This window comes from Lemur catta, chromosome 2 (genome assembly GCF_020740605.2).
Source record: "Lemur catta isolate mLemCat1 chromosome 2, mLemCat1.pri, whole genome shotgun sequence".
Lineage (NCBI taxonomy): Eukaryota > Metazoa > Chordata > Mammalia > Primates > Lemuridae > Lemur > Lemur catta.
In genome coordinates, this window is record NC_059129.1 from 94,434,447 (window position 1) to 94,449,839 (window position 15,393).

The window sequence follows — 15,393 nt, forward strand, 5'->3', positions numbered from 1 at the left end:
CTCATTTCAAAAGTAAATAAATTGTTTACTAAATGCAAATGGTTGTATTTTGCCACTTTTTTTTTTTCCTGCCTGGTGAGGCAGAAAAGTACATTAATTTTTATTTCTGTTACTCATGAATAGTACCAAATATCAGCCTCTGAGTGATGCCTGCTGGTGACATGCTGAGAGCTAATGTGGAGCTGTGATAATCCCCATGTCTCACAATTGCAATCTTGATTGAAAAACCTGTAGTCAAGGCCTATAGGAAAGAGGGCTTCTGGGAGTCTCCTGAAGCTAAATGACAAGGTGGAACCAGAGTCTGGAGCCACGTGGGCTCCTCAGAGTAAAGCAGGTCAAACAAGGGAGGGATTTAGGATGAGACAGGGAGTCCATACGCTATGGTGTCTGCAGCAAGCAGAGGCAGCATGACGCAGGGTGTCGGCATGTAGGTGGGGAGATGGGTCACACGGCAGGAGATGGGGCATTTGGGTAAGGGCCTGGGAACCAAGAATCCTATAGCAAGCAGATGGGATTGTGCTGCTCATCTGCCTGTGTGCTGTTGGGTCCATTCTCCGCCCTTCCCCAGCTCTGCTCTGGGTCACAGGGCCCCTCCTCCCAATCACATCTCTCAGACTTCCTTACTGATTGGCTTCCAGTTAGGTTTGGCCAATGGGAGGGGAAGGAGGGAGTTTGAGGGTGGAGGTGGAGGAAAAGCCATTGGTTGTGTCTCTTTTGTAGTTCCAGCTCCTGCTGGTGTCCTTCCGTCTGCAGGTCCTGCTCCCACCCCAGGTCCAGGCTCTGAGGCTCTGGTGGCACCTTCTCTTCCCTTTGCTGTTAGCTAGGAGGGTAGCAGCTTCCTGCAGCTATTCATCCCTGGGTTGCCTCAACATCCCGTGTTTCAAGACTCTTACTGCCTACATCTGGCTTGCTTCAATCACTTTTATTATCTACCTGGATTTCATAGGCACCTAAGTTCGAGATTCTTAGTCTGAATGCATAGAAATGTTTTAAGGGCCTGACTGTGTCTTACTTATTTTTAAGTCTCTTTGCTTCGAAGTCCCTGGCTCACACATGAGTTAACAAATGTTTATTCGGTGAACAAATGGATGAAATAGGGCGTGGACAGGGGAGCCACAGCAACCTCTGATTGTTAGATCAGGCCTGGGTTTCAGGAATGCTCAGGACCAGACTGGGGTGTGCAGAGCAGTGGGGCGCAATGGTTTCTTTAGACTGATATGGGGTAGGGCAGCTGGAGCACAGTTTGCTCAGCAACTGTGTCATCATCTTTTCCTCTGAGAGGCCTCAGGAGAACCACTGGGGCTTCATGACACACTGTTTTCAGACAAGTAGTGTAGAGGCTGAGTTGCCACATGCAGCATGGTGACAAAGACAGACTGGCTCAAATTCCAGCTCTGCCTAGAGACGCTGTATAAGTTACTTTTCTGAGCCTCTGTTTCCTCACCTGTACAATACTGCCCATCTAATAGAGCATTTTAAAAATGAGAAAGGGCTGGGGACACGTTAGGTGTTAATAAGTAGTAGTTATTATACTCTTCAATTTCAAAAACTGAAGGTGTCAGCTCATGAATTAGTGGCTTGTTAGTTACAAAGGTAAATTCAAAGAGAAGGCACCTGTTTCATGGAATAATTTCAGTATTTTTATTTCTACTATTACCAGCAGGGATAATATTATTCTAAAATATTAAAATACATGCATGCACATGAACTTGACTACATAAATAGAACCTCATTTGATTAGAAACATGTTCCAAATTACTATATAATATATTCATTTTAACAAATAGGCACTAGATTATTTGAAAATATACCTTTTTTCCCCAGCAATCTCTTATTTCAAATTTCTAATTATTTTTCATCCTTTTATTTTTGATTTTGTTTGTCTCAACATTGTATTTCCCTTACAGAAAATCAAAGTGGTTTAGAAGTAGTATCTTATTTTAGTGAGTCTCATGTAATACCTAGTCTGTACAATGAGGCCATTTCTGTACTTTTAGCTACAATGATGGTTTGTTTATATATGGGTATAGAACTCAAATGTCTCCTCACCAAACTTGTATAAAAGATGTAGATACAGATCCCTATCAATTTAGAAATCAATCTATTTTGCAAAAATGTTGCATTTGGTATAAATCTTTATATATATATGTATTTGTACACATACATACACATTTATATGCACATCATTTTTATGTATATGTAGTTTTAAAAATATATATGCATACATGCCTATTTAAATTGATGTATGTATGTATTTATGCAATATGGCATGTTTCATCTGAATGCCAGAACAGTAGGATTCTGTTTCAATGAGACTTGAAAAAGAACATATGGATGTATGAATGACAGGTGGTCTCTCCTTCCTTTTACAACTTCTTTGCTCTTCCTCCACACTCTCCAAAGGAAGTACTAATCTGACTAGGTTTCTGGATTTTGATTTGGCCCTATTTAACAGGGGCAAGTCAGGCATGCAGTGTTGAAAGGGACTGCTTCCCTATTCAGCCCTCCCTTCGTTTCTTTCCCATGGACTCCTTGGGCCTCACTGTGCCGTTTTTCCTCTTGCAAAAGCATTAGGTGCTTGGGAATTCTAATAGGGACAAGGAGGCCCTGCTTTGGCTCAAGGTCTAAACCAGGCACTCCAGCCCAGATTTATTACAGATGCCTGTGCCAGAAGCCCTTTCCAGTCAGCTAACAAGACAGTGGTAATTCAACTTTCCGTGAGTCATGACTTTATGTGGTAGCTCAGGTGAGAAGGATTGAGCTGGCCAAGGCAGGTTTGTTCCCCACCCTTGTATAGTACTCCTTTTGTCAGTGTGCTTTGAGCAAATGGAGTTTTTGGCATTTATTTAGAGTTTTCTGACCATCATGAGATCACAGGGCCTAAGTGCTGTGATCTTCTCTTACCAGAACCACCCTTTTGATTGTAGGGCCTGCGTTTAGTGTGACAGGACTCCTAGTGGCACAGTTTAAACTTCAGGGGGAACCAAAGGATTCCCCAGTCTCATTTACCTTCTGAAGGGTGGGTGTTCTGACACGAGTCAAGTAGGACTGGGCAGAGACATTTGTACCTTTCAGGTAGGATAGTAATTTGATGGCCTTTCCAATTGAGATCTAAATAAGTAATTCAGTATCTACTTAGTGGGGACAAGAAAATGCAGATTTTCTATTTAAAAATGTATCAGTAGCAGACTCAACCACTAATTTACTTCTACTGACCAAAGTAGAGTCAGTATTGTTGAAATATTCAGTCAAATGTTTACTCCTTCTTTCCTTCTTTTTTTTTCTTCTAATTTTCTATTGCAATTTTCTGACTGGGACAACTTTTGGGGAAGCATGGTAAAGGGATTCCAATTAAAGTGAAATAGGTCAATTGTTCCTGGTAAGCAGCACTACAATGTGTAATACCTGTTTTGAGATTTTTACTTGAATATTGACTATTAATAAATTGTGACTCTTTGAGTGCACAAAATTACCCAACAGGAATAGTTTGATTCTGCATGGTCTTATTTTATTTTTAATTTTAAATATACATTTTAATTACTTTTCCCTCATTTTTTGGTGTTGTCTGCTTTCTGGGGTAACTGATGCAGAGCAGTAGAGGAAGAAGAAAATGATGCAAAAAAAAAAAAAAAAGGTGGGGGGCTTTGGAACTGTCCATAGGTGGTATTTTGAGGAGTGAAAGGCCTAAGATGTTCAAGGGCCCAGCCAGGTGGGTCCTATCAAGGTGAGATCTGTGATCTGAGGAGTTTTACAAACCAGGGTAGATCTATCAGGCAAATCAGAAAGAATACCAAGATAGATTACATATTTCTTTTAGATACAAAATTTATCCTGATAGTAAAATTTAGAAGAAGTGAGTCTTTTTACAGGGAAAGTAAATATTTTTAAAATACAGTGAACATAAAGCATTTATAATATAATGGTATTAGAGCAAATTCAGAAACTTCCTTCAAATTGCCATTTATTGTATTATCCAGGCAAAGACTTAGAGCATGATATTCAAGTAGAATTTATTGAAAATGTTTCTTGTGAGGGACAAACTCAGGGACTCCAATGTGTAGAACTCAACAGTAATGTATCTGGTATGAAGACAGTTCTAGAGAAATGGATGGAAAATCCCTCAGATTCTTTTCCTTAAATATCACTGTCTCTGAATAGGAGCTGGATATTAAACAATAAAGGTGATCTCCCTGGGGTTATCTTGGAGCACTGATGTTCTAAGGTGTGTGCTATGGTTTAAATGTGTCCCCCAAAGTTTATTGTTGGAGACTTATTTTCCAATGCAACACTGTTGAAAAGATGGGAACTTTAACGGTTGGTTAGATCATGAGGGCTACATCTTTCATTTTTTAAGTAAATATTTTACATAATTAATATCCAAATTACCTCTGTAATGGTTAACTTTATGTATCAATTTGACTGGGTTAAGGAATAGCTGCTAAAACATTATTCCTGGGTATGTCTGTGAGGGTGTTTCTGGAAAAGGTTAGCATTTGAGTTGATAGACTGAGTAAAAACGATCTCCCTTGGCTGGGCATGGTGGCTCATACCTGTAATCCCATCACTTTGGGAGACCGAGGTGGGAGGATTGCTTGAGGCCAGGAGTTCAAGATTAGCCTGGGCAACATACTGAAATCCCATCTCTAAAAATAATTTTTTTTTAAATTAAAAACAAAAAGAAGTTCATCCTTATCAATGCAGGTGGGCATCATCTAATCCACTGAGGGCCTGAATAGAAAAAAAAGGTGGAGGAAGGGCAAAATTTGCTCTCTGCTTGAGCTGAGACAGCCATCTCTTTCTTCCCTTGGACATTGGAACTCTTGGTTCTAGAGATGAGACTTGGCTCCCCCTGGTTCTCAGGCATTCAGTTTTGTGCTAGAATTACATTATCAGCTTTCCTGGGCCTCCAGTTTGCAGGTGGCAGAGCATGAGACTTGTTAGCTTCCACAGTCCCTGAGCCAATCCCTCATGATAAAACCCTTTGTATATATCTGTATATATTCTATTGGTTCTATTTCTCTGGAGAACCCTGACTAACACAACCTTTTATCAGGAAAACCCTATACATGCGAAGTTATTTTTTTAACTTAAAGAAATGTGTTGTTTGGGTTTTTTTTTAATGCCATAATCCTTCTAGTCAACTATTAGACATATTACTTTTACGTATTTGTGAATCTTGGTATTTTTTGCATAGCGAAGACCTACATAATTTCTAGCATTGATTTTGCTAATGCATATTTAATAAATATCTGCAATCTATTACATGTTAAATCTTTGCCTTTGCTTATATTTCACAAGGGAATGATGCTTTGTTGTGTTATACCTACTTAACAAATGTCTGCCAAGATAGTTGAGCACATGCCTTTCAACTTAAAGCAACTGCATTTGGGAGTTTTAAGATAGCTTTTGTACCCCCATAATATGCTGAAATAAAAAAAGAAAAAAAAAGATAGCTTTTGAATTCAAGTGCTGTGTAATTAAATTAATGATTTAAAAACTCACAGCATTTACATATGAAATGAACTTAGTTCTAAATTACATTTATGATTCTACAAAATTTGAGTTGCCAAGAAGAAAAGATCAAGCCAACTGGCAAAGTATTCTATTTCAATATATTTAAAAAAATGCAGTATTTTTAATATTTTGCAAATATAAAAGGAAGGTAGAAAGTAGATAAACCTGGGTTCAGTCTATAGACCTAACCTGTTCCTCAGTTCTCAGGTTAACTATTTCCTCCTGAGGCTTTGCCTGAGCCTCTGAAGGTCTCTTCCTTTCTTCTGAACCACAACTCTCTACTCATTACTTTCATAGCATTTTTTCAATTTGCAATTATATGTTTATTAATTTGTTGCTTTGTTTGTTAGGTAAAATTTCACCATGGGTTTGGGAGGTGAAATAGGCAAGGTTTGCCTATTAATCTAATTAACTGGTGTCAGTGTGGGTGGGGCCAAATAGTCATATGCATAAGAAAGAGGCTTTGGGATCAAAGGGCAGAAGAAATCTGGGCTTTCGCACAGCTGAGGAACTTGGCATTGTCGACACTGCAGATTATTGGGAAGAAGGACTATATAAGCAGTGTACAAACCTGTTCTTTTCTCTTTTTTTCTCTCTCTCTTTTAAAGGCATTTGGGAATAAAGCAAATTTTGATACCAAAGTTTATATTCTCCTTTATCTTCTTTCTCAGGACAGCAAAATCGGGGCTTTCACTGCAAAACAGCTGGATTCCTTGTGGGTGAGTAAACACCATTATATGAAATAATTCAGCTAGGCATAGGTAAATAGTTAGGCATAGGTAAGCATAGTGAGATGTGGGTAGGAGGCACTGACTGTCTTTCCCAAATTGCTTCTCTTTATTGTAGTTTAAACAAATCCTGGGTCAAAGAGGGACTTGGTTCTGACCTGTCCAAAGGTTCTGGGGTCACCCCACAACATATGTTCCTATATTGGCTCTGAACTGGAATATTGCCTGGGTTGTGGATTTCAAGGACTCAGATTATGAATTTAATCATTGAGAATCGTTGGAATTTTATTAATAAAGAGATAGGAATGGGGAGCCTCATACTGCAAAGATGTCATATTCTTGGGTTGTGATAGAGAAAAATCTCAAAGAATTTTACAAACCAAAGAATTAAGCGGGAAATTTGAAAGGCCTGTACTGGAAACATTGACTATAGGTATCAGGTTTATTCAGACACAGTGGAGACAATGGTACATTTATAAAGAAACAGTGTAAGATGACAGAAGAAAGGTACATTGATTGAGAAACAATGAAGAAGGGAGGGACTTTGTGATGAGGAGGATTGTGATCTTAGAGGCTAAGGCAATCACAGATGAAAGGGAAAAGAAAATGTGTGCATGTATAAATGTTCTTAAGTTGGAGCTAGGCAAGAAGAGGACTTTTTGTGGTCCCTGTACCAGTGAGTCCTGAGTCTGGAGTGGAGCCCAAAGAGGTTTACCCAGAAAGGATGCAAGATTTTAGAGCATAAACTAGGAGGGCTCCCCTCAAGGGAGCCCAAATACAAGAAACTATTGAAAGGTGCCCTTGAAAGCTACAAGGAGGGAGACAATAATAAGAAAAATTGGAAAAACTTGCCCTTGGTAACTGGGACAGCCACTAGAGATTATATAAGCTTTGGAAAATTTGATGTTGGAAGGCTGGGAAAGTCAGCATAGAATACTATCATCATTAATATGGGGGTTTTAAGGTGTTGTGGTTAGTACAGGTGGGGAGGTAGATTTGTCTCCTGTTATAAGAGAAAATGTTTGGGAAATTTATGGTGATAGAACTCAGAAAAAGAGACAATGACATGTATTTAATGGGAGTCAGACAACATTCCAATACATGGAGTTCAGACATGGATTAGGATGGGACTGATGGATGGTTTACTTCTATGCAGGGATTATCCTGTTTGGGGAAGGGGAAGACGGGCAGGATTTGTTTTGGCAGATGTGGAGCCCATTCATCTCATCTCACTTCCCATAAGGAATTAAAAGAAGCAGAATCTGGTAATAGACATTAGAAAAAAAAAAAAAAACTGGGTCGGAGATTACAGAGAAGGAAGGAAGGCATTGTGATCCAGCAAACAATATAGTTCTACACAAATCGAGAAAAGAACACCCACAGCTGGTTTTAAAAATCTCAAAGAATTTGTTTCTTTTTTTTTCCTAAAATTTAAAAGGTAGCAAGGTGTGCCTGAAATGACTCTGAGAACAACAGAAGAAAAAAGGACATGAGCGGGAATTAAGAGAATTGGCAAAAGGCAATTACAGTGTGGTCATTGAAAGAGTGTGAAGTATTCAGGGTTTGGAATATTTGAAAATGGCAGATTGATCTCCTGGACTTTCCTGGGTCCTAGAAGCCCAGGCTATGAGAGCAAAGATAGTCACATTGTTGGTTCGGAAATATATTGAATGTTGTGATGGTTACCTGTGGTTGCTGTCACAAATAACCATAAATCGAATGGCTTAAATCAACAGAAATTTATTCTTTCACAGTTCTGGAGGCTAGAACTTAGCTTAATAACATCTACAAAGAACTTTTTTCTGAATGAGGTAATAGTCACAGGTTCCAGGAATTAGGAAGTAGACATATCTTTTGGAGGAGCTACCACTTAACCCACTACACTCGTGATGGATGAGGCCTTATGTTTTCTGAGTCTATGTGTAGGCTTTTCTTCTTCTTGTTACCACTTTCTCTAGTGTGGTAGGACATCTGATCAGGGTCTGCCTGCTGGAAGTAGATTCAGCTATCCTTCACTGTCTGTTTTTCTTTATTCCTGACCCTTCATGAATCAGGTCACCTTTTGTCCCATCAGACTGGTCATCTTGGATTTGGAGGGAGACAGTAGTAGCCTCTGCTGGGAGATAATTCTACATGGATCTCTCTGAACATATTATAAGAAGAGGCACTGTACTGTATTTTCAAGAATATTTGTCTACCGAAAAGCCTTGGAAGACACAGATAATGTTTCCCTCTAGAGCAGAGGGAACATTTGTTTGTTCTCCAGTATAATAAAGATGTCTCCCTTTGGGGCAAAGTTTGGGCAGGTTTGCTTGCAGCTGTTACAGAAGATTGGGGTCCTCTAAGCTTGAGTTTCAGCTGTGAGTTAACCCGCTGTGTGAGTGGCGTTCACCTGGGCTGCTATATCTTGCCCCATGGGACTTGGAGGCAAGGAGAACTGACAGGACCATGAAGCTTGTGCTGTTTGCCATTCAGTGAATAATAAATCTTTTGGACACAAGAGTCTTATATCTACTTCCAGTGTCTATGAAACTGTAGCAGACTTATTAGCTTGCAAGTAGGGTAAAATCTCAGACTGTTCAGTTTTTAACAGCCTCGTTTAGGCTCCCTGGCTTAAGCTGAATTCACTAACTTGATTTTTAGCAGAGAAGCCAGGCACTGAGTGTTTATCCAACTATTAAAATACAGTCAATTCTGGTCCCCATTTGACTATCATTGCTATGTGCATGCTTGTCCTATTAGAACTCCAGGGGAAGAAGGAGTTAATTAGTGTTAGGGTTTTAGGTAGTGACATCTGCCATAGCAGTGAGACTGGAGTTGGGAGAGTGGGAAGAAAATTTATTATAGCAGTTTTAAGGCTGAACGGGGAATCTGTGCAATATAAATAAAAGTGTGAGTATGTGTAGACATATGTAGGAGTGGGTTTATTGCAATATGGTTATAATAGTTGAAATCTGGAAGCAACCTCAATGTCCACCAAGAGGGTTGAATAAAATATAGTACATCCATGCTATGGAATATTATGCAGCTATTAAAAAGCAAGGAGTACATCTGTATATTTGGTCTCAGAAGAGATCTTCAACACATTGTGAAGTCAAAAAGAAAAGTTATAGTATGATGAACATAGCTTATTCCTTTTTAAAAAACTAACTCTGTATATTTGTACTTATATTAATGTAAACAAAATAAGAACTTTGAGAAGAAACAGTTGTTATAGTTAGTACTTAATACTTTTATTATCAAATTATTAAAATAGAAAAGTATAGGAAAAAAGTTAATAGGTTTTGTGTGAGTGGAGGCTGTAACTTAGAAAGCTTGGCCATGACGGGAAGGAAATAGGAGAGTACATTAAGGGAAGCACAGAGTTCAGGGGAGTTGGTGAGTTTATTTTTTTAAAGATGGGAAGGAGAGTGTATTGATGGAGGAAGTAGCCACTTGAAGAGAACATGGATTTTCTGTTCTATCCTTGTTCTTTCACCCATCTTTCATCCTACCCATCTTTGCAGTCATCCTTCCTCCCTTGCTCCTATGGCTTTTAAAGGGGAGAACGAGGCAAGGGATACGGTGATGAAAATCACTAAGTCTCTGCTCTTGTGGAGCTTTGTTCTAGTCAGGGAGACAGGAAATAAGCTATCAAATAAATAAGACAATCACAGGTAGTGATTAGGGTTGTAAAGCAACAGTAGAGCAGGGGGAGGGGCAGATGAGGGCAGGGAGGGGTGTGTGGAGACTCAAGCTGGGTGGTGGAGAAAGGCCTTTGTGAGGAGCTCACATTTTGGCAGACGGCTGAATGACAGGACTTACAAAACCTGATGGAAGTGGTTCCAGGCAGAGGGCCAAGCAACAGAACAAGCTTGTCATGGAATGATGGTGGCAGAGAGGGTTGCAGAGGTGGGCAGGGGCAGTGGGAGAATCTAGGTTGTGTTAGGGAGCTCTTTCCCTTGGCCTGGAGAGAGGTGAGGAGGGAAAACTCTGCTCTTCAACAGAGCACAGTCAGCATGGCTTACTCATTCTGTGGGAATCTCGTTAACAGGTGATCAAGCTCAGGAAATGAGTTGAAAGTGCTTCCTATTTCCACAGCACATTCTCTCTACACGGTGACAAAGATTCTTTGCTTGGCCAAACTTTAGTCAGGCTTCTGGAACTTCTCCTAGGCCCATTTTACTTCCTTGTAAAATCCAGTTCTAGCAAAGAACCTTGTTAAATCAGTTTGGCAAGAACATCCCCGCCCTTAATATCTGATCAGGTTCCTCATCCTCCACCACCCACTGGGTGATCATCCCCCAATTCTGATCACCCTGGCCCAGCTTCAGCAAGAATCCTGTGAGTTCAGTTTAGCCAGAATCCCCTCTAGCCCTGATATTTTCGCTTAGTAATTTTCCATCACTGACCCCCACCCTGTTCCTTGGCTATACATTCCAGCTTGCCCATGCTGTATGGAGTTGAGCCCAGTCTCTCTATACTGCTGGAAGACCCCATTGAGGTGGTCCCTGCACCTATCATGCTGGTCTTGAATAAAGTCTTCCTTACTATGCTTTAACAAGTCTCATTGAATAACATTTTAACAGTGGTCAAAATAAGCTTTCTGCCTTGGCAGCCTTTTTATTTTTCTTTTGTTCCAGGTGTCTTGAAAGCAAACTGTATAAATAATATTGTGTCAATTTTATTTTGGTCATCTCATCAGGATGGTCTTTTTTTTCCCCCACCATAATTGATATGAAAAGCATGCACTGTAATTTAAATGCAAATATCTCTTTGAGTCCTGATACATTTTCCGAAGTTTGAAAGTGGAAATTGCTTCCCAAACAAAGCCAAAAGTGTATTTAGGATTAATGTGCACATGTGGAGCTTATACAACTGTATCAGCATCATTGCTTTGAGCTTCATTAAAAATAGATTAATATTCCAGGGTGTTTGAGATTAGTTTCTACTGAAGGTCTGCATGGTTCACAGTGTTATACACTCACCTCCAAAAAATCTTATTCTTTCTTTCTAAAAATTGGAGTTTCTAGGTAGTCCTCGCTAGAATAGTGCCTTGTGGTGTGTAGGGCTTTCTACAATGCTCCTTGTAAACCATGATCCTTGTTGAAAGGTGGGGTGTTTCACAGTGCAACTGGCAGCCAAGATGGTACACAGCATGGGGGCTGCATGATACAACCTTTACATTCAAACACTGAGAGCACAAAGAATCATCTCACCCAGGGATGCCTGTGGGAACCTTATGGAGCCTTCAAATGGCTGGCTGTTGGGATTTTTTTCTTTTGGCTAAGGTGCTGGTGGCTGTCTGTAGGTTGTTTTGAGAAGTATCTGTCAGGTTTTAGTGTGAAACCGTGGGTTCTTGGCACTGCCATGGTTGAAGAATGACCAGACATGCCAAAGTTAGGCAAGTACAAAAAATGAAGTTTATTGAGGAGAGAAAGATAGGATTCTAGGGCAAGAGCAAGATATAGGTTTACAGAGCATGGTACACACGCCACAGATGATGACCGGACCCTGTGTTGCAGGAGGAAAAAAGAGCTTGGTTATGGTCTGGGTCTTGTTTTAGGGTGTCCAGATAGGGACTTCCCCGTGGTTCAAACGTCACCATAGAACCACTTTGATCAGATAGTTGGGGAGCTGCATGACCTGAGTCTTACTGTGTATGTGGGATCTAGGTCACTTTCCGGTCTTTATGGTACCCATGCAGCTTATCCTGGGGGCTGGAGGGTCCTCTGCATTCTTTTGCAGCTGGTGTGCCAAGTTCTGACTGGCAGATTTGTAGGGTATTCCCTCCTCCTCCCAGGTATGGAGAATTAGGGTTGGACAGGACCAAGATGGGGTCAATAGCACCCACTTTCATCCCTAGGAGACCCAGAATGCCTTACTATCTACCTAACATGTCTGCTGTTGTCTTTAACATTTTCTTGAGCATTCTTATTTCAAGAGTTCTTGAAACAAAACATGTGACTTATGATGGGAAGTCACTTTAAGATGAGCTCTGGTTTTCATGCAATACTTTTCTGGGTAAACAATCCCAAGTGCATTCTCAACAGGACGCCATTTGAACTTATAACATTCCAGATGCTGACACTGGGGACAACACTTGCAATTATCCTGCATTTTGAGCAAGAGTTATACTAGGCTAAATATTTATGTATTTTCTTTTCTTTTTTTCTTCAAATGCAATCACAGTCTTTGGTGCTATCACCTGATAGCACAGGCCTTTAGCTCCAGGTGGGAAAAATTATTAGTAAATCATATTTGAAAGAAGCCTACAAAGCTTCACATTGTTATGCAAAGGTAGCTGTGTGGCAGGCAGCCTAAGCATAGGGTCTCAGTGACACCTTGGGGTGGGGAGTGGTTCTAGCCAGGCATAGTGTTTATTGGAGGGATACAAAAGTTTCATAGAGTCTGGAGAGAACACGGCCAAGAAGCTACTCTTTCCTTCCCAAATGCCCAGAGTTCTTTGAAATTTCCACTGAAGCACAATAAAGACTAGAGAAGCCACAAAGTAGGAGCACGGAGTCTAGCCTAGGATACTCAGAGGCAGCATCCTGGAGTACTCAGAGGTGCAGCAGATGTTTTACAGATCCCTACAGTGGAAAATATGAAACCATAAACCACTCTGAACTTAAAGTATCAACTTTGAACAAACACAGATGGAGAGACAGAATTTTTATATATGAATTTTTATATAAAATGAGACTTCTTATATGAATTTTTATTCATAGTAATTGCTGAAATTGCATTGCAAATTAAATTGTAGCCCACCTTTGGACACAGAAGAGGATCAGTGGAAAATCCAGAATTAGAATAGTAAAGTAAGTGAACATCTGGACAAGACTGGAGCAGAAACATTTCCCTCAGCTACCTGGCTAAGAGTTGTGTGAATCCTTATGTGGTTTGTTGTATGAGTAACTGTGGTAAAGTTAAATCTGTAGACCACTACTGTATTGCATTCTTCCATAGTGTGTGCCTGGACGTTTTCAGAGTATCCTGCTCTTGTCTTTATAAAGTAAGTTCATGCACCATTTTTAGGTTTGTTAAAGAATTTGAGTGGGGTAGATTCAGGTTCAGGTGCTCAAAGTGGGTGTATATCTCTAGGTTAATTAGCTGAAAGTGAGTTCATTGAAATCAATTTGTCAGAAATTGGTTTGCCAAAAGACATTTCACCAAGTGATAAATTGGCAAAGAAAGAATGTCAATGATTGCGTAAGAGAGGGTAGTTTTCTTTAAATTTGTTTTCAATCCAGTCTGTTGTCTATTTTCTCTTATTAATAATTCACATATTGTCAGCTGCCTTAATCAAATGAATGTTTTGCATACATTTCAGCATTTTGAAAGTGCTCACTGTCTGAAACGCCGATCATGCACATAACTGCCATTCCACAGGCCTCCACATTTCCCGGCTGGGGCCATCAGATGGAGATGCCATCGGGGGAGCAGGGAAGCTGAGCAGAGAAGTCTGGTGGAGAAGATAAAGGAGTTCTGTTAGTGGTGTAATGAATCTGAGTTTGGGCAAGATGGAGAGATTTGTTTTGTCTTACCATTATGGAGGACCTTTTAAATTTATTTTGTGTTGAGGAAACACAAAGATGTAATTTTTTAAATCCTTTGTAATTTGATATACCATACTTGCTGTATAGACGAGAGAGAAATTTTCTTCCTTTTGGAACTCTTGGAATTTATTGTTTTCATTTCCATTTTCTTTTCTCTCATATGAACAGCTATAAATCTTAATAAGAAGTAACCCAAATGTATACAACATTACGCTGTTATCTGCCAGATTTTGCCTGAAATATTGAAGTATATATTCTCATTTCTTTCTCTTTGTACTTACTTGCAAGTGAAAGTGCCTAGTAAACTGTAAAGTATTATACAAATGTGACCTATAATTACCTTAGATGTTGTCCAGATTTAACAATTACTAGTCAATCAGATAATAACAAGTGTTTACTGAATTCTCTCAAAGTGCAAAACATTATATTAGGAACTTGGGGCTACATACAGAGGCATAGACTTAACTCAAGTCTAAAAAAAAAAAAAACCCTTTACAATTGAGGAACTGAATACACAAACTTGTAATCAACATACATTATTCTGCACCTAGTGAGACCTGAGATAATTTAAATCCTGAGTTAAGGTCACCAGGTGAGTCATTTACATGGAACACAATAGAATTCTGGGAGCACTCCTTCTCCTTTTAACATTCAGAGTGAAACGTTCTGTTGCAAAACAACAGCTGGAAGCAGACTGAAGTTGGCTGCCTGTGGGACAGTATGGCTGGATTGGAATGAAAATTCTGTTAGACCCCAAAGACGACAATGGTAAGCCTACCTTAGGCATCTGAGTGAAGTTGCAATACAAACACTGATCTTTAAATCCCATTTGCAGACAAATTTTGCTCATAGCCACTAGATACCTGTATTAGAATGATTAAACGTCTACTGCTAAAAATAGAGAGAGTCTGAAGACCTTGTTAAATTTGCTGTCTATTGAGCTGATCAATGCAAAGCTTCTAAAATCAGATGACAACATGACACAATGGCCACTGCTGCCCTTATGAAAAGAGTCACACTGTGTGCGAATCTCTTGGGAGGATCTCTAGTGGACCTCAGGCAAATGCTTTCCAGTAATAGTTATCTATTTATTTGAATTGAGCATCTAGTACTTGCTAGGTAGTAGGGCTCTGAGAATGAACATAATGCACTCCTGCTGTCAGAAGGTCACAGTCTTTTGGGGACAATCACTAATGAAAATAAGTCAGTGCAAGGTAAGCAGTGTTGTCACAGGAACATGGTCTCCTGGCTGTGGGGCCATAGGGACTAGGAAGACTGGCCAGGAGATGGGAAGTTCATGAAGAAATGATATTAAAAACATGAAGTTCTAATAATTTACTTAATTATTTTCCTCTCTTGCAATATTTGGGTTTTTCTTTTGTTTTAATTAAATTTTGACTCTTTTATTTATTTAAATTTTAGAATATTATGGGGGTACAAACATTTTGGTTACATATAATGCCTTTGCCTCACCCAAGCTAGAGCTACAAGCATGTCCATCCCCCATACAGTGCGCTCCACACCCATTAGTTGTGAGTTTACCCATCCCTACCACCCACCCCCCCACCCGTCCGACACCCGATGAATATTACTTCCTAAGTGTTGATCAGTTA